The following is a 26,375-nucleotide window of genomic DNA, read 5'->3' as shown; positions in this document are numbered from 1 at the left end:
TTTTACAGTAATATTTATTTAATTTGCGGGATTCAATGATTTTACGGTAATTATAACAGTACAAAATACGATATATAAGATTGTCTGCATCACACCATGTTTATAACTAATTTTACTCAAATCAGCAATTGCATTAATTGGTTATGTTACATTTTGATGAAACCAATGCTTCAAAATAAGACCATAAAGAGAAATTTTATTATTGCAGTAATGATATATGTCACAGTTTCGTGACACCGTGTCATGAAACTGAGACACATTTAAGTCTTAAAAGCGTAAGTGTGTCACTAAGTTACGACGTGAATATGTCAAATCTTCGTAACACGGTAGCGTCACTGAGATAATATAAGTCTCAATTTGGCCTTTTGACGTTTGACTTCACCAAAGCTTCACCAGTCATATTGACCTATTTTGACCTATGAATTGTCTAGAGTCTAGTCTAGAGCTCTAGTCCACTAGTCTAGAGCAGTATCTTGTAAAATTGTCTCGTAATTAGGATTGCGTTCTTATTCTTCAATTTGTCATTTGCTTAACTACTCCTAAATTTATTCCGTAATCTTGATAAATATATATATTCATANATCTCCATATTCAGATATATAATCTTAACATAATTGTTTGAACATTATTTTCCTGAAAAAATGTAAACTACTACACGTTTCTAAGGCTTTAATTCCTCAAACATTTATTTAATCCAAAACAATTCATTTTGACACAAATATATATTGACTCTCCTCACAATGGTAACGTGAGCCAACGAAATGATTTAAACGACTTTTTATTTAATGTTCGAAATTATATTTGCAAATTTATTACACGCTTCTGCTGTTTCAGTTTCCGTTAATATCCTACATCACTAGAAAATGAAGGACTTGCATCCATAAAAATTTTCTTTTTCATTGACTCCAACAAACTTATTATCACAGTACAACATTTGATTAACCGCTTAACAACTCAAGCTGCAATAAATCAAGTGTGCAGTAGTTGATGCGTTGACAAAACCTTTTGTTATACGAATAAAATGACGCCGAACGCACCCTTCCGTCGTTAATCACAGCAACAATATGGCATGCTGCCATTGAAGCAGTAATAGTTCATGCACCACAACGTTCGAGTGCATTAAGGGATAAAACAACATCAGTAAATAGTTGCAATCAAAAGCGTTGATTTCATATATTTTTGTAAAATAATACTGCATACATTTTGCAAGTTGAGACTTTGAAAAGGAAAATTAATTAGTGATTTATAAAGTTGCATTTAATTGAAAAGGGAATTATGCATATGTTTATAGGATTGAAATGAGTTATTTATAACGTAATTGTGTGTAATTAGTTTATTTTAATTAAATTATTTCAAGGATTAAAGTTTATCGACTTAATATTTTAAAAAATCAATTTTTAAAATAATTAAGATATATTACTGTTTATTTTATCTACTTTGAGTTTATGAGCTGCAATAACTTTTAAAATTTTAAACATTAAAAACGCAAAATAAATTCTTTGCCTTAAGATAGATTACGTTTTCCGGCCAACTATCCATAGATTTCAAAATTTTACAAACATACCATGCATTATGCAATCAACTGTATTTTTAAAATACCTTTTTATTAAAATTAACATGACATTTTTGGGCTTGCATTTTTGTTAATATTACTATGAAGTTAAAATATGAGGGAATCTATTTCGCTTATTGCTGTCGATTTTGTAATTACGTCTAACTAAAGTTCAACTTTCTAAAATATTTAAAAAAAAAAATAAATAACAGTCAAATTAAAGCAATTTTCATATTTTCATTATCGTATTAGTAAAAGCAATAATAGTTATGTTTAATAATAGTCTTAATAATTGTCATATATTATAATAGTCTTATATTATGATAGTATTATTGTAATAACAATCTTAATAATAGTTTACTTTAATAATAGGAATAATAGTCTTATTTTGTCTTATAATAGTTAAAATGCTTCTCAAAATTGACAAAAAGTGCATTATTTATTATAAAAAGTTAGTAATATTTAAAAATTATTAAATTAATTTCGAGAAAAATATTTTAAATTATAAATTAATAACTATTGTTGTGCGAACAGCTGCACAATTATTTCAATGAAAGATGTTTTTGATATTCTATTTATTAGTGCGCATTTTTATTCTGTATTATCGCAACCGCATGACACACAGATGGGTAAAAATAGTGTACCAGATGGAAGTGAAAAGGTCATTACTAAACGTTGATTGGAAACTTCGTTAGAAAAAAGAAAAACTATTAGCTTCGATCTAGATTAGCTGATTAACGTCAAAAACCTGCTAGACTTATAGGAAAAACTTTTTCGCTAACTATCGTCTGAACAAAATACTATGTTTCTATGTACCATTAGGACATTCAGTTGTACCACTAAAATTCTAGTAACGTTTAAAGGAGAAAAAAAAGGAATTTTTTAAGCCACTATAGTTACGTGATGATACATTGCACTTCATTAAGCTTTTTAATTTCATTAAAATATTTAGTTAAAATTAATATTACTTGCCTCAATAACTAGATTCATGAAATTTTTTCTTCCTTAGAAAAAAGCACTTGAAAAAGACTTATCTTACTTATCGTCGATTCTAATTGCATGATAAACATTTATTGATTAGATATTAATATTTTAAATGACCATTTGAGTTTTCTAAATTGTTGCGACTAAATTTTGTTGTTTGTTGAGTCATTAAAATATTACTATTATTTTTCTTTAGCAGTTCTTTTTTATTTCAATTAGTAATAATGGATTTACACTATGAAGAGTGATAGATACGTTGAACAAATCTGTAAAAACTGAAATAAAATACTTCATTATCTAATATATTATTTATTATCATATATGTCTATAAATTTCTAATCAATTCATTTATGCCTAAACTACAAGAAACATTGCTATTTTATTTTTCGATTACGGTGAAATTTCTTATACTTCTTACAATGGTATAAAATTTTAGATAATATGCACGAGTAACTTGAAGTTAATTTATAATGGAGACACTTGTTGATTGAGAAGAATCGAAAAACAATTGTTGAAGAAAATAGCTTTTTTGTAATTCCAAGAAGGACTCATACAAAACGTCACCTTGGAATATTTCTTCAATGGTAAAAAAGAAAAAATATGGGAAAAAATTTAAAATTTTTAAAATTGATATCTTATATTTCTGGATTTTATACTGTAATGAAGTACTGCTTAAATTATGTTTGATAAAGATGAGGAAACTGTAAAAAAAATAAAAGCAGATCATATGGAAAAAGAAATACTTGAGCAAAAGAAACTCAAAATTTATGAGCTGAAGTAAAAACACATGCTAGAAATAAACACGCAAGTTAACATATGTTAGCAATCATTGAAGATATACTGAATTTTAATGATTCTGAGTATTTTTCAACACAATTATGAGCGTAATTTTCTCAAACAATATGTGTTTATGTAGTTATACATGTATTTAACACCATTATTTTTTTCAATGACAATTCACATTTTTATTAGTCATTACTCGTTATATTATTAATCAGTAGATGAAAATAACATAAACCTAAACACGTATACACTTTTAGAAACATAAAAATGGTCGCCAATGGCTATATGCATTAAGCGTACATAAATTATAGGATTGAGTTTTCACATTGAAGATTTACTAAAGTTAATTCTCAACTTCTAGATCTCCATATTCAGGAAATAATTTTCATGGGATCATTTTTTTGGTCTAGATAGCAAAAAAAATTTAAGTTTAAGTGTTTGAATTAGTAAAATGAAAATGAGCATATTTTCACATTCCCTTTGCTCATTCACTGGGCTTACAAACATATACTTTTTCACACAATAGCATGGAGCTAAAATATTTCCCATTTATTTAATTTGATTTTTGCTTTAGGATTTATTGTTATTATTTTATATTTATGTACTATTATTAAATTGAAAAACAAATGTTATAGGTTCATAAAGTCTTGGCTAGAAAAAAAACAACCTTTAAATTTATTGGATTGCAAAAAATCGCATGAATTCTCAATACAACGATAATTGTTATAAGTGCACAGTTTAACTTCTACAAAATTTCGAATGATTTTTTGTATCCTTCAAAAGCACCAATAACTAAATTAAGATATTTTTTTGTTCAAAACACTACAACAAGTAGCGCTATATAGAAAAGGGCTTTTAATAATATATTTTTTGCCAAATCTAATAGAAAAATGAGCCAAAACGTACAAGATTTAACAGTTTTAACATGTTAAATACATTAATATAACTACTGCCTTTAGTGCAAAGATATACTTAAATATCATTTTGTTTTTCGACTATACGCTTTAGGAAACCTAAATGTAATATTAATCATTTCAAAAAGTGGACTAATTGTATGGTGGAGACAGCTACTTGGTAGATTATTATAAACTATTTTGGCTTGCGTCTTAGGAAAAGTTCACACTGTAAAAAATTCCGAATCAAATTACGGTATAAAGTACCGTCACTTTACGCGCATCATACTTAAAATATATTCTTCTGTATAATATTATACAATAATTTCCACAGTAATATTCAATTAAATAGATTAATTCAGTAATTTTCCTGTAATTATTGCTGAGAAAATTATGGTATATCAGATTTTTCATTTAGGATTTAACAGTAAAGTGAGTGCTGATACTTTTTTTAATGTCGTAATATAGTAATCGTATTTTTTCTGAAATTTTAAATGATAAACAAACAAATCTCACGATGAAAGTAAACATAATTGCTAAGTTTTTGAAACCGTGGTTTTGGTGTGATACCACCTATATAATTGCTCATTTTCCGTGAATACATTATTGAATGTTTTATTTTAACCTGATTAGTTTATAAGTTCTCTATAAATAAGTTAATATCCCCATCTTTGGGAATAATGTTGATTATTCATGAAAATAAGTGCATTCTCCTTTTCTTAATTCACCTTTAAACTTATTGAAAACTCGATCTGTGCTTCAAAAACATTTTATCTCCTTCACAGGTAAAATCAAGTATTATGATTTAAATAAATTATTTGCGATATTGTTAATTAATGAGAATTCGAAATAAATAGCAGACCAATATAATATGCAATTTTAACCCTGCCGAAAAGGGGCTATACGATATTCACAGACGCTTCTCCGCATTCAGCTCTGTAAATAGTAAATGGGAATTAAATCTCTCCTTTCCCCTTCCCCACTCAACGCCACGTCGCTCGTCACCCAAGTTGTTAAATTTCCCGACACCAAGCGGCAACTTCAACTCAATTGTCGTGCATTAAGAGACACGCTGGCATCAGATAAATTATGAAGTAAGCGTTTAGCTAACGAGAAATTGGGGGATAGCATGTCGGGGGACGAGGAAAGGAATGAGAAGTTTTAGTTAGGGGTGGAGATGGTGGCAAAGGAATTATCACACAGCTTTTGCATATGCACCATGTCTCTACGGGGGCTAGCCACGAACCCAGCTTGTTTAAGTGCTAATGCCGCCTCTCATGTATATATTAAATCAGGAAAAGGTGCGAATGCTACTTCTGAAGTGGTAGTCTATTCAAATGACTCATAAAAGTGCCTTACGCAGCAAAATAATTATTAAATGGGAAAGTTGAGGTTTCTGTAAAATGATAGTAATTGGCGAATATCTAGCAAAACGTAGGACGCCAACATTGGCAATGCGGATTGGGAATTGCTGATTCGGGCGCGATTGCTAATTCCACTTTATTAACAAGGGTTATTTAGTTCTGGAAAAATTAGGAATGTAATAAGCGAAATTTAATCTGGGGTCTCATTATTTACGATAACCCAAGAGACACAAGAAGTGTTGTTATCGTGGTCTTTAATAAAGAATTGTCTGTGAAGAGACTGCTATGGAACGCGTTCCCCCGGGCAATTTGTAGAACAAAAATACTGAAAAGATACAAGGTGAAGAGAAATGAGTTTAACATTAACATTTTTCATCTCTTTGCTATTTTTATAACACGAGGATTGTCATTATGTAAATTTCTGTTGCCAGTTAGTATTTCTAATTAATGTATGTTTCTTGGTCTTAAATTTACATGTAGTGTTTAGCTAATGACCACTAAAATTGATAGTTTTCTAATATTTGAATAAAGTAATTTTGAAGTTTTGAAAATATAATTCCACGTAAGAATTTCATCAAATTTGTTTTCATATTGATTATAAGGAAGTATTATTCAAAATATATGTGTATTATTTTATCATCATCAATAAATATCTCCTTCTCTAAAGACAAATTTAACTGATAATTTTCAAACTTAAACTTGGAATATAAAAGAAAAGGCATTAAATGAGACGATATATTAAATTAAATGATGATCCATTCATAAAACACATGGCAGCAGATAAAACACATGACATGGTCTAATATAATTTACTTGGTAAGATCCAAATTTATTAATAAGATCCAAATTAATATGATCCAACTTGGAAGGATCCAAATTAAGATCCAAGTTTCGATTCAGGCAGTTTCACCAAATTGCTTAAGCAGCATTGCTTAACAAAGCTATGCAACAAATAGGGAAACAATTTATTGACATTTTTTTTTTATTCTTAGCAAAGTTTCAGTTATTTTTATTTTTATTTTATTGCCATCGTTGAACAGCCAGTCCAGTTTTGAGTTTCGCCTACTAATGTCAAACTCCTTTTGCCTTGTAATTTTGTATCCGATCCAAAAAACAAGACCTGGATCAAGTATAGGGATAGATTTGATTTTATGCAGGACTTTTTTAGTGGAACTAAACGGCTTTTGCGTTACATGGTGATAAAAACAATAAAAATACCCCACAGTTAACGTGACAGCTAGTGGACACAAATTCATGATCCGTCTACCACGCAGGATATTTTACGTCAGCACTCTGGCCGGTGTGAGGCGGGAGCAGAATTCGTATCAATCAGTCGTCCATGGGATACGAAACCGGGTTACCTCATTGGGAGGCAAGCGCTCTATCCCCTGAGCCACCACGGCTACTTTTAATCAGTTGCAGTATATATAAAGGAAACTGAAAAATGATAATGTTTAAATTTCCCCCCAATAAAAACAACAGCTCAATCAGCGAAACCAAATCAATGACAATAATATTTGGCAAATATTTTTTAAGGATTCAGTTTTATAGAGATTTCTTTTTAAATTTTGAAATATAAGTTTATCTTTCAGATCAGAAATTATTTCCTAGAAAGTCTATGAGGGAAATACAGTAGTCTCGAATCCCTGTACTGCACACGGAGAAAAAAAAATCTGATAGTTACATTAAAACATTATCGTACTGTCAGGTAATGTCATTTCTGATGGGGAAAAAAACATAGTTCCGGTTAACAAAATAAAATATATACGGTATTTAACTTACTCATTTGGTGATTTTTTCAATCATATATTAGCGGTTTAGCGAAAATTCTGGTTCTTAAAAATGTAGTTTCTATTCCCATGCCTTTAGTATAAATTACGATACTGAAATATAAATTTAGCCGGATAAATGGTTATCACGCGATGCTCAAAAGTATTATAATAAAATTACCGAATTTTACCACCTTTACCAAAAATTTTTTCTATATTATTAATCATTAAATTATTAATTTTAGCAAAATCATTACCAAAGCACTTCCATAAAAATATTCAGATTTTTGGTGTTTCAATCGAGTCCAAAACGTGATTAAATATACCATATACCAATAGTTTTAACCGTATTTTTCTCTCAGTGCACTATTAAGAAGTTTCGTTATTCTGATTGAATTAATTTACATTGTAAACGGAGAGGAAAAATTTCTAAATGTTTTCCGATTTTCATATCATCAAAGTCCGACTCCCCTGTAATAATTTTATGCTAGTAATGGATTCATCCAGTCCAACTTATACCTCTTCTAATTAGTGAATTGAATTTATAGGTTTTTTTGGCTTGAGAGTGAGCTGTGCATCTTAACTAATTCCCCTTCATGATATTTTTTAAAGTTTAAAGGAGTTCTGTTCTTGATAATTTATAGAGAAAGAACGTCAACTTTCTTATTTTTCAATTGTACACAATCTGAAAAACTAATATATGTAATATTATATTTTTCCAAATAAAATTAGACATTTTAACTTGTATGTTCAAAATACTACAATAGAATTCAGAAAAAATATTTTTTTTCTTAAAATGTCTTTTTAAAGAAAGATTTCTCAAAGAAATGTGGAAAAAATCTTTGAGGGCATTAGTCAAAATGCGAAACATTTTAGAGATATTAGATAGAGATTTAGATGTATAGAAAATTAGATAAATTTTAGTTTTTTGTTAATTTTTATTTTCAATTATCAACATGCAACAGTTTTCTGGTCATAAATTTTCAGAAGAATATGAAAATAGAGTAACAAAAAATAGCATATAATCTTCTAAACCTTTTGCTACTTAGAACATAGGAATCGATGATTTGAATCAATGAGCAAAAAAATATGAGACAATTGAAATAGTTACTATAAGTGGCAAATATACATTAGTACGACACTTATTCACCTTCACAACGTTTACCTTAAAGAAACCTATTTTGTTATTAAAAGTATTTTATTTTATAAATACTTCACTACTATAAAAACTTTTTCAAGTGTATAAACACCTAAACAGTAAAATGATAAAACTGAATGTTTTTGCTTTTATAATTAATTATTTATAGCATCCTATGTGCTCGGATAATTTATGTTTTTTAATACTTTAATCTTTAAATTAATTATTTTCTTGAATAATATTCAATTAATAATATATTTGCATTAGATTTTATAAGTGTTTTTCTTAATTGATATAAATTAAAACAACTAACATTAAAATTCAAATAATTTTATGATTTATCCAACTATTTTAATTATTATATACTTGCCACCTGCAGTGACTATTTAATTAGCCTACTCATGCTCACCGCTTCGCGTCTGTTTAGATACAAACGAGTAAAATAGCAATACTGTTTATTAGGCTAATAACCCTAATAATAGCAAAATATTTACATGAATATTTTTTTAATATCCATTGAAGAACAAACGAACGAAATTTTCGTTTCAGCAAGAATTTTTGAAAATGAGTTATAAACACGTGATTAAAGATAGCCTTAGAAATGTAAATTTGATGATGGATTGTAATAGTCCGCTTATGCTACCATAATCATGTTGATTACTCAAATAACGAATAAAAAATAATTAAGAATAGTAAAACACGCAATCAATAACTCTTCCGATTAGAGCTAGAAGTTGAAGAAAATCACTGATGTTATCTTTTAAGTATTTGACATAACTGTATCGTTTATAGTTTGCTTTAAAACAATGGCATTCGCGAAATCAATGTAAAAATTGCTTTTTTAAATGTCTCTCAATTTAAAAATTGAAATGCAAAATTTAAAATCAGGCTTCGTAATTTGTTTACAAATGTGTTCATTTAGCTTTATTTATGGATGGCGTATTTCTTGTGCCTACATCATACCCCCAATCTGGTATGAAGACATGCATTAGTACACACAAATTATTTTTTTATTATCTGTATAGATAATAATAAATAATTTTGCATATTAATAAATTTATATTTAAACCATACTGTCCATATAAAAGCATCAAATCTATCAAACATATGTTATAAAGGTCAGTTATAAATATTTAAGTAATTACTGCATATAAATAACAGTTAATTTGTGATTAAGTGTCTTATAAAACCGATATAATTCTAAGTATTTTCTGTTGAATGATTTTAAGCACTGCATGGAAAGAAAAAAAATTGATCTCTGAAAGTAGGATACAAATTTGAATCTAAATTGTTTTAAACATTTTTCTAATTTAAAAAGGATTTACATTAAATAAGACATTTCAAATTTAGAATGCTGAAGAAAAGCAAGCAAAATTAAAAGTCTTTTGTTTTACTTCAGCGTTGCAAATGCGGTTCGGGACTAATGAGGATAATTAAAATTAATTATCTTATGGTTGTTCCACCTTTGCTTTTTACCTCATCATGTTCCAAGACAATTCGATAAGTAAACCCAGATTCTGAGAGTTTTAATTTGCTTAGTTGCTGGAATGATTTTTTATATAAGCATTCACTCGGTTAAGTTTATATTAGAGTGGATATATTTTAAAGTGCTTTTAGGGAAATTTAGAGTCATGCCTTTAACTTCTGCGATTTTCTGCGAAAAGTAATAATTAAACTTGATATCCATTAATTATTTAGTGTTTATTTATAATTATCTTTAACTCTTTCAACGAAAATAGATATCTGTAAGTGTTTAAAAGACAAAAATAGTATATCTTATGTGTAGCATATATTTTTACATATCTTTGATATAACTTTAAACTCTTTTATTACTCTTCTTGTGTTTTTAAAACTGTTTCATGAAACAAAATGGATTTTTCATAAAATGCATTTTTTCTTGGTTTAAAGTTGTTTACGAAGTGTCTAAAAATTTATCGTTAGGCACTTGTGGTGCAGCGTTGATAATCTAGATGTCCTTGAGCAGGCTTGTTAATTACGCAACATATGTAATATACTTAACTTCTTCTGTTTCTTAAATGGTACTTTAAATGTTTTAAATTATTTTACTCACATCTGTCATATATCAGTTAAAAAATATAAATCATTGATAAAATATTTTGCTTACATTTAAATGTAAACAAATATTAAACAAAGGAAAGGTTGCTATATAGTCTAAAATGTGCTATATAGGTGCTATATAGACTAAAATGTGCTATATAGGTGCTATATAGATTAAAATGTGCTATATAGGTGCTATATGGACTTTGTGCTATATAGACTACAGCAAAAAGAAGTAAATAAAGCTCAAATGAAAATACATTAATTGACGTAAACTTATCTTACTCACAATAATTTAACGTGTTTCTAATATTTGTTCAAATAGTCATGGGCTCAATGAAGAAATGCTTTACCTTAAAAATATCGCTGTAGACTGTGATTTTTTATATATTATTATTGATTCCACATACAGAAAATTGATCTCTCCATCCTCCAAACTCTCCAATTTATTGATGGTTTTACCTTTGTCAGTTCATGTATTTTCCTACTTTTTGTACATATATTCACCTTATTTCAGTTCTTGTATATCAGTTCCAGCATTGCTAAGATGTTGAATAAATTTTAGTTTAAAGTCATTTTTCTCCTTTTAATATGCTAAATTTCCTCAACCTTAAGATACTTATACCTGGGATATTTATAAAATTTTATGCCAATATGGTCAATTGGTCACACTATATGTACCTTTAAACTTCGACTTAAAGAACGTTAAAGATACGTCCAAAATAGGGATATTTACCGATCTTCCTTCACTCTACCCAGTTGGAATTCAAATCACAGATTTAATTTTTCTTTTAATAAGTAATTCAGCACAGCTGTTCACCTTCCGAACTTGATTTTTGGGGAGTCATTATAAATTTTGAAAAATTCTAATAGTTTAGTTAATGATTATTCAAGTATCCTACCATTCCCCAATATCTGGAAGTCTATTTTAATTTAATCTGTTACCCCCTGATTTCCCACTAAATACGTCCACACCTGTCTCTTATCTCCCCATCGTTATTTTCTAACTCAAACGTGTTCCTATTGGTTAAAGCTTTTTACACGTGTTTGTCTCTTTACTTCTCTACCTTCATTTGACGTTTAGGCACTAAAAAAGTTCTTGTTAATAGAACTGAAACTATAGTATACAAATTTATGTATTTTCATTTAGGCATTATTCACGCTGATTTTTTATTTAACAAATAATGGATTTTCAAAGTTTTTGCATTAAAACATTTTTCACTTATGTGAATATTGAATTAGTGTACTTTCAAATCATTTTTAAAGCTATTGACAAAAGAATGAAACTTTATTATTGCAATACAATCAACAGAAAAAGCGTTTTTTATAGAAGGAAAGTTAGATGTTGAAAATCAGTACTATTATTTAAATAAGAGGATAATTTCAAAACAATTGCAAAATTAATTAAAGTTATTATAATAATGCGTAATTGTATATTATAACATCTTCATCTCAATCTGCGAAATTGATACGCATTTTTCAAATATGCATCGAAAAATTAACATTTTACTTTATAAGCCAGAGTTTGCGATCAAAAAAAGTTTTTTGCAAAAAAAAATGTAGAAAGATGTAAAGCAATATTAATAAAATAAATTACTCAGGAGATGAAGAAAAATTAATTAAAATCATGAAAGATCAAATTTCGTAATCAATATTTTGGTGCTCAACCTAAAGAAACATTCCTTGATAAATCGTTTTCAATCAAAACATCTAAAATGTCAAATGATTGTTGAGTTACCCTTATCTGCTCAGGGTTCTGCTTGATTCCCTATCTTTAACTCATGAAAGGGTAAAAAAAAATCTTTTCATTCAATTTTCAAGCACCGCCATTCTTATATCGAATTTGTTACTGGAAACTGTAGTGAGATTTTTATTGCCTTTGCCCTTTACTCCCCCCTCTCTCTCAATGTTATCGAAACCAGGAATAGAAAGGAATAATACAAAAAACAAAACAAAGTTTTAAAAAAAAAAAAACTTAGTGAAATCATCTAGTATTTGCAGATAAATATAAGTTTCGAAGAAAAGTTCTGTCATTGCCTTTTATGACTTACGATGTGATTTTGTTCGGGTGTTTCACTGTAACCGTGCTCGCTGGAGCGAACTGAATAACTGGTTTTGGCATAACTATCCCATTTCTCTTTTCGATGATGTCATTTCAGCGATCTTTCCTCCTTTTCTGAGGCATCTGAAGGCTTTTATTTGTTTTTCCATTTATTGCTCTTTTTGTTCTTAATCTGATAGTTGTTCTCATTTCCTCCAAATATGCCCTTATAAACATGCATATTTCTTTTATCGATTGTAAATTCACATTAGAATCGAAATCGTTTTTTACCATCATGATGGATTGCAAAAATGTGAGTGAATTATAAAAATACATTTTTATGCATCTTTTCTCTTTTCCTTAATGTTTCTGTATGGTGCATTAGGATCATTGTCTTTACAAATGCGTGCGTTACAATCACCTATATCTTATTTTATTCACTAATGATAATCGATTTTTATGTGAGCAATAATAATGTTCTATTTATTTTTCTCTTTTTATGTATAATATTGAATGCGATCTTGATTTTTGGAAATATGCACATTTTATATGCATATTTTTATCAAATAAATGAATAAACATCGATAGGTTGAACAATTCAATTAATTACAGGAAGTTAGCAGTGGTTTTCATCAATATTATTTTTATTTCAAACCAAAATTATGTTTCAATTAGAAGTATTTTATATTTCTATTTATGTAAAGATTGGGTTGAAATTGGTGATGCTTTTTTTATTTAGACGAACAAAATCGATGAACGATGAAAATTGATATCACAATTATACGGATATTGCAAAAACTAAATCTTGAATAGAAAATATACAACATTGAAACAGCAAAAGCTCGGTATCGAAGCAAAAAGTACAAATTTGAAATGCATATCTTTATTTAATCATAGCACATGCTCAATTAGAGAAAAATTCTAAAACATACCTAAAAAAAGTTTAAGAATATTTCATTATTCATACTAGAAAGGGTTTATTCATCTAGTGTATCAACATGATATTTCAAGCCTGCTTTCAATTCTGTTATATTTGGAAGCTGATTTTTTTCTTGTTGCAGCACACCTATTTATCTACAATTTCTCGAATTAAGTATTCCCATTGTTCAGAACTTCCTTCTGTAATGAAATTGTACAGAATAATTTTATGCCAGTGAATTCTGACATTTTAATCATAAAAATTACATTCAAATTCTTTTTAAGACGATTTCAGCGGATAATACTGGTTTAATTCCTAAACTAAAAGATTTTAGTTCGATTGCAAGCCAAAAACAAATTCAACATAAAACAATTGACAATAATAAACTAATTTACAAATATCACATGTCAAGTCGAAAAATTTTTCAACAATTTGTACAAAGTAATTGATTTATAATAAATCAATTATACAGTGCATTCGCTAATAACAAATCACAATATTGTTATAAAGCAAAATATATTGTCATCAAACAATCTATGATATATAATGTATATGCTAATATTGATACTACGATAAAATGCTACTTCAAAGCTTAACAAAAGGAGTATAAATTAAATTATCACCAAAAGCTTTATGATTAATACAGTTTACTATAACGCTTTTAGGAATGAGTGAGTAATATAACTTGGAATTGTTGCATGATGGATGGAGTTTATAATTATCATAATTCAATATTAATTGGCTTCCACTTGGTAAAATTCCTGTATGTAATCAATAAAAAATAATTTAATTTGTTGTGGTTCTATTTTAAAATGATATACTACTCTTTAGCGAAGTTTTAAAATTGTTTAGTTTAAAAATTTATTTTTGAAGCAATCTTAAAAATAATTATCAGTAAAAAGTAAAGTTATTTATGATAATTATTTTTGGAAAAAGTCTAAGCAAAAGTTTATTTTTGAAGCTATATTTATGCTAATTATTATTAAAAATAGTTATCAGCAAAAGTTGATTTTTGAAGAAATCCTAAATATAAGTATCAGTATATATAATAATTATCAGTAAAAAGTAACATGAAATAATAAAAAATGAATTTTTAAATAAAATACAATTATAAAGAAGAATCACTCGAAATTAAATAACGTTACTTTAACGTAAATTTAAAAACAAATTAATGAATAAAAAAGGAAAACTTTTGCTTGCCCTTAATTTCTGTTAAATTTGTCTTTATGAACCTTTCTAAAATCTTTTCGCTGAAAGGAACATACGACGGAAAGAGCACATTTTAAGTATTATGGCATAAATATTAAAATATTAAGAAAAACTATATTTTTTAAATTAAAATGACTCTAAAGTAACAAGCTTAACTTTTTGCTAAAGCCGTCTGATTCTACTTAAAAAAATCTGAAAAAATTACCGTACTTTATGATAGTAACTTTTCACGTAAAAAAATATATATTTCCGGCTAATAAAACCATAATATAGGATGCTTAAACCATTCATTTAGTAATTTTTCCGTTTATATGATAACGGTTTACTGGAGATTCTGGTTTCTTAAATTATAGTTCTTATTAGCTCACATTTAATAAAAAAATTGAAATTAAAAAGTAAATTTAGCCAAATGCCAGGCTTTAAAGTTCAAATTTAGCTAGAAACGTGGAAAATTTTACCATGATCTGGTAGTTTAGACCATAATTTTTTTCTCAGTGATTATTTTATTAAAAAATTGTATTTGCCTTATTCATTGCTTGAACAGATATTTGAATGAAATGTAACTTTCATTAAATACTAATTAATTCAAGATTTAACCTACAAGAAAATTTTTCCATTACACTTTTTTAACATGTTTTTTTACCGTTTTTTATTATTATAAAATTGAAAATTTTCCAAATTAACTAGTTATGGGTCAACTTTGAATATCGTTCCTTATTATATTTCGTCTCTCTGTATCACTATTTCCTAACCTACACCTCATTATGTCGCAACTTTAATTTTATTGCATTTTTTAAATTTTATGAAGATGACAAAAATAAAAGTATATATCAAAGTACTCAAAATAGTAAAAAAGAAAATGCATTTTTCCCATGAAGGAAGGAAATGATGTTAAATAGGCTAGTTACCTTACCAACATTGGTTAACTTATACGAAGGAAGTCTGTACCAGGTAATTAAATCTGTAACTGAGATATAGCAATGGGAATGAAAGTGTTTTACTTAAATTTGTCAGTCTGAAAATGCATCGTATTTTTTTCTGAAATTTAATGGTTGCAAATAAAAGTAAATGACTTTTTTAATTAATTCATTTGATCTATGTTTGTACTACCACGTATTTAATTGAAAATGTACTTTAGTACTAAATACTGAAAACATTCTCTATGTTGGGAAAAAGTGATGGCGAGCGAAAATTCTCTTTCAAACAGTATTCTGTTTTGCACAGATACACATTTTTCCACAAAAAAATGAGTTACTTTTTTCATATTAAAACATTTAAATTGTCCTAAGAAACTTCAGAGGAAAGATAATCATAAAGTTATGTGAATCAACATGTTACTGAATTAAATAGTTAATTACAATTCATTGCATTGTGAAATAAGCTTTTCTTGTTAAGTTGTTTCTTGGCTTGTTGTAAATATTTTAATTTAATAGTGAAATTTATTGAGAAAAATTTTTAATGTCACTTAAATACTCTTAAAGCATCTTGATATAAGCCTGTACTGTCAAGTCTATGTAAACTTATTCTCCTTTTAAATTACTATTCAATTGAACAGCATTAATAAAGAATATTCAAACAAAAATTAAGTAAATAAATTGTTCATATTCAAAAAACGATAAATTTTCGGTGTTTGAAGAATGTTTTTGGATCATTTCCTTCCTTCTTAAATTTCCATCTCTGTAATACACTGATTTCAGCAAATGAAACTTTATTGATAATACTTGCCGTAGGTTTTACTGGGGCAACTTTTTCGTTTTAAACTGAATTATATTTGACGCGAAAAGCATTTATAAATCTACTTGAATAAATGTCAAAAGAACATTGCAAACAAGCATTAAAAAAAACAGTTATTTTAGACTACTTTAATCTTTATACACAAAATCGCAAAAAAATGTTTTACATTTATCTAAACCATATATCATACCTTATAATGTGTTCTAATAATTCAGATGAATTTTTAATCTAGGAAAAATTCCTTTGTGTGTTAAATTTTTTCTGTATTTTTTTCTATATTCTCTTACTTTGCTCTTCTGTATTTAGCAGATTCTAGAATTCCGTATAAAGTTCTTCAAAACTTCTAAACCTTTATATTTTAGAACAAATCCCACTTTTTTTCAGATATTGTTAAAGACATAGTTTACTGTGGTTGTATTTGTTTTCAACATTTGTAAAACTTGTATTTATACTTTATATATTAATAATAAGATTAAAATTTTTGAGTACTTCGGAAAAAAAAAAGCTGACTTTGACCTTTTGCTTTAAACGCAAAACAGTAACAAAATGTTTTCACTTTATTTAATCCATGCGAATGTTTGTACAGTTTAATGTCAAGTTAAATGAAATTCCAATTTTTAAAAAAAAATCAGATCTAGATTAATTTAGCGTGAAATAGCTACAATGAAACTGATTACAATTTTAGATTCCATTTTATTCATGTAGGCACAAGCCAATTCAAATAAATGAAATCTTATTTTTTTTTATTATGCTAAAATAGGTTTCCACCCTATTCAAAAATTTTCAAGGACATCGTTTTGTTTATTTGTAAAATATTGTAATCGTTTGTAGCTGCTCAAAAACATATTAATGCTCGATATTTTATCTATAGTAACAATGTTAATATTTTGAGTACCATGAAAAAGAAGCTGATTTGCTTTGACTTTGATCTTTTGTTTTAAACGCAAAACGATAAGAAAATGCTTTCAATTTATTTAATCCATATCACTGTTTCTATCATTTAATGTCAAGTAAAATGAAATTCTAATTATTAAAAAGCCAGTACTAGATTAATTTGAGCGTGAAATAGCTAAAACGTTGAAACAGATTACAATAGCAGATTCAATTTTATTCAAGTAAGCATAAGCCAATTCAAATAAATGAAACCTTATTTCTCTATTATCCTAAAATATGCTTCGATGGATAAAAAAATGTTGTTTTCAGAAATATTCTTCGTCATTCATAGCCCCGCATTCTTACGTTTTTCAATTTATCCTTATTTTTCATTTCTTATAATAACATATCTCCCGATATTTTAACGGACATAGATACAAGAAAACCAGGAGTGCAATTTATCACGGCGAAGAAATCAATACATGCGATGTAGATATTTTTTCCATTCTTTCTGAACTGCTTCTTAAAAAAAAGAAAAAAGGAGCATTTATTTGAAGTTTAAAAGTAAATTCTTGAGTGCGAGCTTCCGGAATGAAAGCTGCCATAAATTTTATTTCTGAGAAACGCGTTTACGCAGTGATTCACGGCCCAGCATTTTTCAACAACGCGATTATTTTCTTCTCTTTCCCCCTACTTAAAGGAAAGGGTTTTGATTTTATTTTGAATCTTTAATGATATTTGGGAATGAAGAATGGGTCTTGATGTCAGAACGAGTACTTTGGTTTCTAAAAGCTAAGATAAATAATTATTTATATTATTTTGAAGGAGAATGCTCATTTATTTGGATATTTAAGCAATTTTTATACTTGCAGTTTCGAACTCCAGCAAATTTAATATGGAAATTAAAACATATGTTCCGTTCTTTGTTTTTTCTTTCTTTCAAATAAACTATCGTAGTAAATTAAAAATACGGAGTAAAGAACCAAACAATGCATTTCTTTTAATGAAAAATTATTTTCATAATCTTTAGTGACATCAAAGTAAAAAAAATAAATGAGTTTTTTTGCCCGCCGTATTATAAATTATTCTTTAAAAATATGCTAAGGATAAGCGAAAAAAATTGTTTAAAAAAAGAGCTTAAAATATTTGCCTCATAAAAATTTAAAGTTTCATTTTTCATCCAATAATTTGTTAAAATTTTTTGTTCATCTGAATCACAAGAATGAGTGTTCGAGTTTTTTTAATGACAGAACCGAGGGATTTGTTGCAAAAATTTAGATCCAGATTAAATATTTATGTAGATATATCCAAAAAACTCCCTTTAATTTGTTGAAAATGATGATTTCATAAAATTAAAAAAAAAATCCATGTAATTGACTTTTTCTTTGTTTACATTTTTGTGATCCACTATGTTTTTGGTTTTTATCTTAGCCTTTTATCTTAGCTGCTAATTATTATAAACTGTATTAGTTATTAATTTCAGAAAAATATAACAGTTATTTTTCAGTTTAAATTATTTACATATTGAAAAATAAAAAATAAGAGCAGACTGGGATTGGTTTAAAAAAAATTCTCTATATATAATTTGTTATGCATTAAAAAAGATTACCTGAAGTTTGTATTTATTACTTAAATTACTAGAAACAAATTTGAGTTTTTTAAAATTTTATGACAATAACTTTACAATACAAATTTTCATTAGTGTGTTTTAAGTTTTATATATTGTTCTTTAGATAAATTATAAATATGATTAATAATAATTACTTTAAGTTGGAAATCAAGTCCTAAAACTAATTTTGCATTCCTGATATTCCTGCACAAAAGTATTGGAATAATGTCAGATAATTTTTATTTTTGCGTTTTATAAATTCACATGCAATTGTTTGTTTCTAAAAATACCTATTTAACCTTTTGAGTTTATAATAGCTTTAAGTAATATAGTGTGTTTTACATTTTAGATATCCTATTTAGAAAAATATATAAATATAATATAAAAAAATTACTTCATGCTAGAAATCAAACTGTAAATCTACTTTTATATTTCTGATATGTTGCACGCATTTATTGAACAAGATCAGATTATTTTATTTTATTTTAGAGTTTTATAAACTTACTCGCATTTGTTTCATCCCTTAAATAACGTAATTCCGTTTCAATTGTATTTAATAAAACTTCAAATTGAATCCTATTAACGAAGTTGATGTGTCGCTGTACAGTACATAAAACAGATGTAGAATATTAGACATCAAGTGAGGAAAGAATTAAAATTTGAAATATAATTATAAACGAATATTGCATGTTAGAAATTAAATAGTCAAACTGTTTTTACATTTTTTGCATTATTGCACACATTTAGAATAAATTCACCTTGTTTTTATTTTAGTATTTTATAAACTCACTTGCAATTCTTCCATCCCTTAAATAACGCAATTCTGTTTTAATTGTATTTAATAAAACTTCAAATTGAAACCTGATGAAGAAATTGTTATGTCACTTTACAGTTTACTGAAATATCAATAGAATACCGGACAATAATTAAGAAAGGGGTTTAAAATTATAAATATAATTATAAATATGTACTGCATGTTAGAAAGAAAATATCCGAACTAATTTATGCTCTTGATATTATCGCAAATATATATTTGATAAGTTCACATTATTTCTTTTTTAGAGATTTATAAATTTACTCGCAATCGATTCTTTCCTTAAATAAGGCATTTCCATTTTAATTGCATTTAATAAAACTTCAAATTGAACCCTATTGAAGTAATTGGTGTGTGTATATATAGTATTAGAAAACGTAGTAGAAAAATGAACATTAAGTAAGGAAAAAATATTAATGAAACCTTAGTTGTGCTATGAACATTTAGAGTTTTGTTAATACTTCCAAAATTAAAACAATATATACTTTTGTTTTTAATTTTCTAGATCAAATATGTGTCTTAGTACATGTTTCAAATACTAAGGGGTTCATCCACTGTTAACTTTAAAAAAAAAAAAAAAACAGTTATAATTTCTCACCCCAAATTTTTTTTCTTAAAAATTGATATTTTTCAGAAAAAAAAAAGAAAAAGAAATATCTATTAATTCAGAAAACACATGAATAACATAAAAATATTTCAGAACATTTTAATAATAAGTAATCGCAACAAAAGATTGCTTATATTGATTTTAAAAGTAGTTAACTGTGCTTGAATAAAATAAACTGAAAAATACAGAATGTGGAGCACAATAAAGAATAAATGAGAACTAATTCTACCTATTAGAATTTTCATTCTAAAGATACGTTGAAATTACCGGCAGCTGTCAATCAATCAAATTAACCGCAAAGTTTATGGTTCGTTCGGCTATAGAGTCATAATTTATCTTTACTGTTTTGAACTAGTATGTCTCAAGGACCATGAATACTAAACTGCGCGATTTTTAACCATTAACAACCAACATGCTTTTAAAACCATAACAACAATTTAACTGGCCATTGGATCTAGGCTTTTCGTTTGGTAATATATATTGGAGTCAGGTTGTACCGAGTTAGTTAATATTGTTGCACACGCTGGGAGGTTTTAACGGGGGTTTAGCACCCTCGTTAATTAAGTCTTCAGATTAACAGATTAGAAAACTTTGCAATAGTATGCCTCCACTGTAGGGAATTAAGAGGTTTCATTCGGAGGTTCAAGTTGATGCGATAAAATTCTTTTTGTTTAACCGTATGAAGAAAAAGCAATTAATAAACGGTTTTTATCACAGTTAACAGTTTGAATATAATCTTATTTATGGTTATTTTATCGTTTTGTTTAAATATGGTAAAATAAGATTTATATAAAATGTTATTTGCCATGTTATTTTCTTCATATGAACTTTGGGGATTGTAGCAAAAACATGCAAAGTCATTACAATTCTTATCTTACCTTTCCTTACAACTGCAATCAATACATACAGAAAAACAAGATATGGATATTAATTGTGTTTAAATACCTTACCTAAATTCCTGCGCCATAGAACTATATGTTCTTCAATTTACCTAGATTTTCCAAACAATTAGCATCATCACAAGTAATTTTATCCTTGAAAGTAAAGTAACGCGAGATTTTAATGCTCATTTATTTTAAACATTTACTTGAAAAGCAAAATAACATTATTCAAAGTGAGGAAAAAACTTTAAGAATTCTGATTTCATAGTTTAAGGTTTCTTAGAAAAATGGCAAATATTTCTGCCAATCATAACAAAATCCATTTTAAAAATAATATATTTGACTAGATAGCATCTCTGCGAAATATATAATAAATATTTTTGCTTAAATAGTTGCTTAATGGTTTAAGAAATAGAATATTTTAATAAAATGGTTTATTTATACGTATTCTTTTTTATTCAATCTATGAACATCCACCACAACGTTGCATAAAATATTAAACCTGGTATTAATATCAAGTATCATTTCGTAATTTATCAAAAACAAGAAATTATTCATATTAATTTTAAAATGACCCTTTTTCGCTATTATTACGAATCAATTAGACTAAATTATTATCATCTCAGTAAAAACCGTCGAATATAATAACATCTAAACAATCAATAAACTGATTGAAAATCACATGTCATCCAAATGCGCAATAAGTTAACAGCTTCTGAAATCAATTCATCGCCAAGCTGCCACGAGATGTTACCTTTTGTCCCAAAACCAAAGAGATAGAAGACTTTTACCAAATTCGATCAACGCACNATTTCAGAACATTTTATTAATAAGTAATTACAACAAAAAAATGCTTACATTGATTCTAAAAGAAGTTAACTGTGTTTGAAAAAAATAAACTCAAAAATACAGAATATGGAGCACAATAAGGAATAAATCAGAACTAATTCTACCTATTAGAATTCGGTGAAATAACCTGTAGCTGTCTGTCAATCCAATTCAAGTTCAAATCAACCAATTAACCTTAAAGTTTGTGGTTCGTTAATTAGTATATTTAAAGGACCATGAATACTAAACTGCGCGGTTTTTTACCATTAACAACCAATATGGTTTTTAAACCATAACAACAATTTAACTGCCCTTTGGATCTAGGCTTTTCGTTTGGTAATAGATATTGGAGTCAGGTTGTACTGAGTTAGTTAATATTTTTGCACACGCTGGGAGTTAAACATCCGTTAATTAAGTCTTGAGATTAACAGATTAGAAAACTTGGCTATAGTATGCCCCCCCCCCCCAGTATTGAATTTAGTTGCTTCATTCGGAGGGTCAAGTTGGTGTGATAAAATTCTTTTTTTTAAGAACAAGCAATTAATAAACGGTTTTTATCACAGTTAACAGTTTTAATATCATATTATTTATAGAAATTTGGCTGTTTTGTTTAAATACGGTAAATTAAGATTTAAATAAAATGTTATTTGCAATGTTATTTTCCTCATATGAACTTTGGGGATAGTAACAAAAACATGTGAAGTCATTACAATTAATTTCGTACCTTTCATTGCAACTGCAATCAATACATACAGAAAAACAAGATATGGATATTAATTGTGTATAAATACCTTACCCAAATTCCTGCACCATAGAACTATATGTTCTTCAATTTCTCTAGATTTTCCAAATAATTATCATCATCACAAATAATTTTATCCTCGAAAATAAAGTAACGCGAGATTTTAATGTTCATTTATTTTAAACATTTACTTAAAAAGCAAAATAACATCATTCAAAGCGAGGAAACAGCTTTAAAAGTTCTGATTTCATAGTTTAAGCTTTCTTAGAAAAATGGCAAATATTTCTGCCAATCTTAACAAAATCCGCTTTAAAAAAAATATATTTGATTAGATAGCATCTCTGTGAAATATGTAATAAATATTTTTGCTTAAATAGTTGCTTAATGGTTTAAGAAATAGAATATTTTAATAAAATGTTCTATTCTTTTTATACGTATTCTTTTTTATTCAATCTATGAACATCCACCACAACGTTGCATAAAATATTAAACCTGGTATTAATATCAAGTATCATTTCGTAATTTATCAAGAACAAGAAATTATTCATATTAGTTTTAAAATGACCCACTTTCGCTATTATTACGAATCAATTAGACTAAATTATTATCATCTCAGTAAAAACCGTCGAATATAATAACATCTAAACAATCAATAAACTGATTGAAAATCACATGTCATCCAAATGCGCAATAAGTTAACAGCTTCTGAAATCAATTCATCGCCAAGCTGCCACGAGATGTTACCTTTTGTCCCAAAACCAAAGAGATAGAAGACTTTTACCAAATTCGATCAACGCACGAACAAGGGAAATGTGTTTATTTTCTTTCTCTCGACCAACAAACATCGTCGGCAGAGTTAGGGCCTAATGAAGTAAGCTGACTCGACGGGTTCATGTTTTCGTCCACCCCCTAACCCTCACGATTGCAATTTCATCACTGATTTTCTTTTCCGATTCTCTTTATTTTTGGCCATGTTTGTCCTTTTCACTCACTGAGTTCCGCTCCGTATTAACGAGGTTAATAACAAAATCTTTAACTAGATTTACGACTCAAGTCTGTTTGACTTTTTTTCCCATTTACAGCAGTTAAAATGTAACATATTTGTTAATATATGATAATTTTTTTTTATTATAATGCAGTTTAATTCCTGATTATTATAAGAACGTAAAAAAAACGATTCTTTTAGCTCCAGAAGTACTTTAGTTCCGAAATTACTATATTGGGGATGATGCAAATTTTAGGTAATTCCTATAAGATTTATTTCCAACTTTTTTGCATTAAATAATAAACCTGGTGCAGAGTTATCATAGTTTTAAATAAAGATTACACAAGTATAGCAATTATGTTTACTCATTGTAATAAATGACTGAATTATCTAAATGGATATTTTAACTTTTAAGGATTAATTTATAGATATTTTTTCTTTTACATTTCGCTGCTCTTAATGAAACTGAACATCTACAGTTCTTACATGTTAATCTCTTTTATAATTGAGTTTTACTACTTTTTTTTCCAATTGAGAAATATACGGGCATATTATCCCTAGTGTTTTTCTACTGAAATTACTGTGAGATATTGATTTTAAATGTTTTGAATGAAAATTTAACTGAGGATTGCGTGCTTTAACACAAGAATTTAGGACATGTGTGGATTTATTTGTGTTGTTATAATTTAGAAGTATTTTATTTTTAAACTTTTGTGCTTACTTTACACAAGACATAATAAATCAATGTAAGCATAATACCTAAATTCGTAATACTCGGCGTATAGCTGTAAAGTATTTTTTGAAATTGCCACGTACACTGTAAAAATTTCCGGATAAAATGAAGGAAGAATAGTTCTGTCATTCAGGGAACCAGAATTTTTTACCGTAAAGTCACTTTCTACTGTAAAATTTCACAGAATAAAACATCTGATTTACCATAATTTATATAGTAATATTTACTGCAAAATCACAAAACCGCTGCAAATAAATAAATATTATTGTAAAAATTGTGATTTGAAATTTTACAGTTAAAATGGATTTCATAGTAAAATGAATTTTTAGGTAAAATAAATTTTATGAATACTATAATGCAGTGCTAGTACTTTTTTCTGTCGTTTGATTCAAAATTTTTACATTGTAGCTTAAATATTGTTTTATAGTGGCGTATATTTTAGTAGAATTTATGAAGTAATTTATGCAACATATTGTTTAGTGAAGTAATTTATGCAACATATTACTTCACTAATGATTTGTTATTGCTTTCCGGATCAAATTTCAATATAAAGAACAGGCTCTTTGGCTCCAACAAACGTAAGTTATTTTCATCCGCAAAATCAATTTTATCGTGAAATAATATAGCGTATTTAATTACAGTGATTCAGTGATTTCACGGTAATTATTACTGTAAAACTTACGTCATATCAGATTTTTTGTTCCGTAACATGGAAAACCTTAATAATGGATTTTACTGTAAGAGTTCCGGTACCCAAAGTACCAGTACTTTCTACACTAATTAAACTAATTACACTAATTTTGTTTTGTAATAACTTATTCCTCTTATGTAGTTTAGAAGTGGCATCTAGCTTTAATGAAATATTTTCATACTATATTAGGTAAATACGTTTCAATATTAAAGAAACGCAACAAAAATTATTCAAAATCATTTTTTCACCTTGCAAAAACATCCATATCTTCATGATTATAGCTGTATTTTAACCTCAATATAAGCACCAAAAGTAGATAAAATATTTTCTTAGAGCTCCAAAGACTCTCTATAAGATGTTTGTGAAGTATAGATCTGAGTTACACGCACCCCGGAGGCCCATCAAAACTTCGTTTATCGGACTTTGCTAGAATCCTATATATCGGATATATATATGCTGCAGGAATCAGTGATGGTAAAACGTGACTGAGCTGCTATGGATCATTACCTCTTTGATTTGCTCACTATTTCTACGTCAAAGTACTTGTACTCTAATGAAGTTTCCTTCAGATTTTATCCCTATTTTGATCGGTTGATCTGAATTATTAGATGTACTTACGTGGAAAGTAATATATTTTCGAAAATGCCACTTTCATAAATATTTTTCGAGAAAGATTTTTTTTTTCATTTTATGATTTCTGAAGTCGTAATGTGCTTTTGGTATTAAACTAACTTAGCAGATAATAATGTACAAAAATTGTTTAGAAATATTTCCCCAAGAATGAGAAATTTTTTTTGTAGATTAAGATATAATTTCAACAATTTTTTTGTAATGTCGTTAAGGTACTTTTTTATAATTCAGTAATGAATATTTCTCAAAAAGCGTAAAAAACATATGGAAGACTATATTATTGTATTGGAAAGATAATTTCTTTAAATAGATAACATTAAAATTGTATGATAAATATTTAAATATTATATAAAATATAAATATCATAAATATATAAATATTATATACGTATATAAATATTCTACAGTAAAAATCTTCAGGAATTTACAGAATAAAATCTTTGTTCTTAATCGGTATACTCATTTAGTTGCATTATGTGGTTTTAAGTTTTGTTGCATTTGTATTTAATTCGGAGTGTATATATATATATATATATAGA

At 27.3% G+C, this 26,375-nt stretch overlaps 1 protein-coding gene across 2 annotated transcripts in view; it reads left to right on the top strand.

The window, feature by feature from the left end:
- LOC107449399 (lachesin-like) overlaps positions 1-26,375 on the top strand; it is a 207,836-nt gene that overhangs the window by 36,968 nt on the left and 144,493 nt on the right. The gene's annotated exons all lie outside the window — the stretch shown is intronic.

Source organism: Parasteatoda tepidariorum, chromosome 7, assembly GCF_043381705.1.
Source record: "Parasteatoda tepidariorum isolate YZ-2023 chromosome 7, CAS_Ptep_4.0, whole genome shotgun sequence".
In the NCBI taxonomy this organism is placed as follows: domain Eukaryota; kingdom Metazoa; phylum Arthropoda; class Arachnida; order Araneae; family Theridiidae; genus Parasteatoda; species Parasteatoda tepidariorum.
The sequence above is the reverse complement of the archived record's forward strand: the minus strand, read 5'-3'. Positions and strand labels throughout refer to the sequence as shown.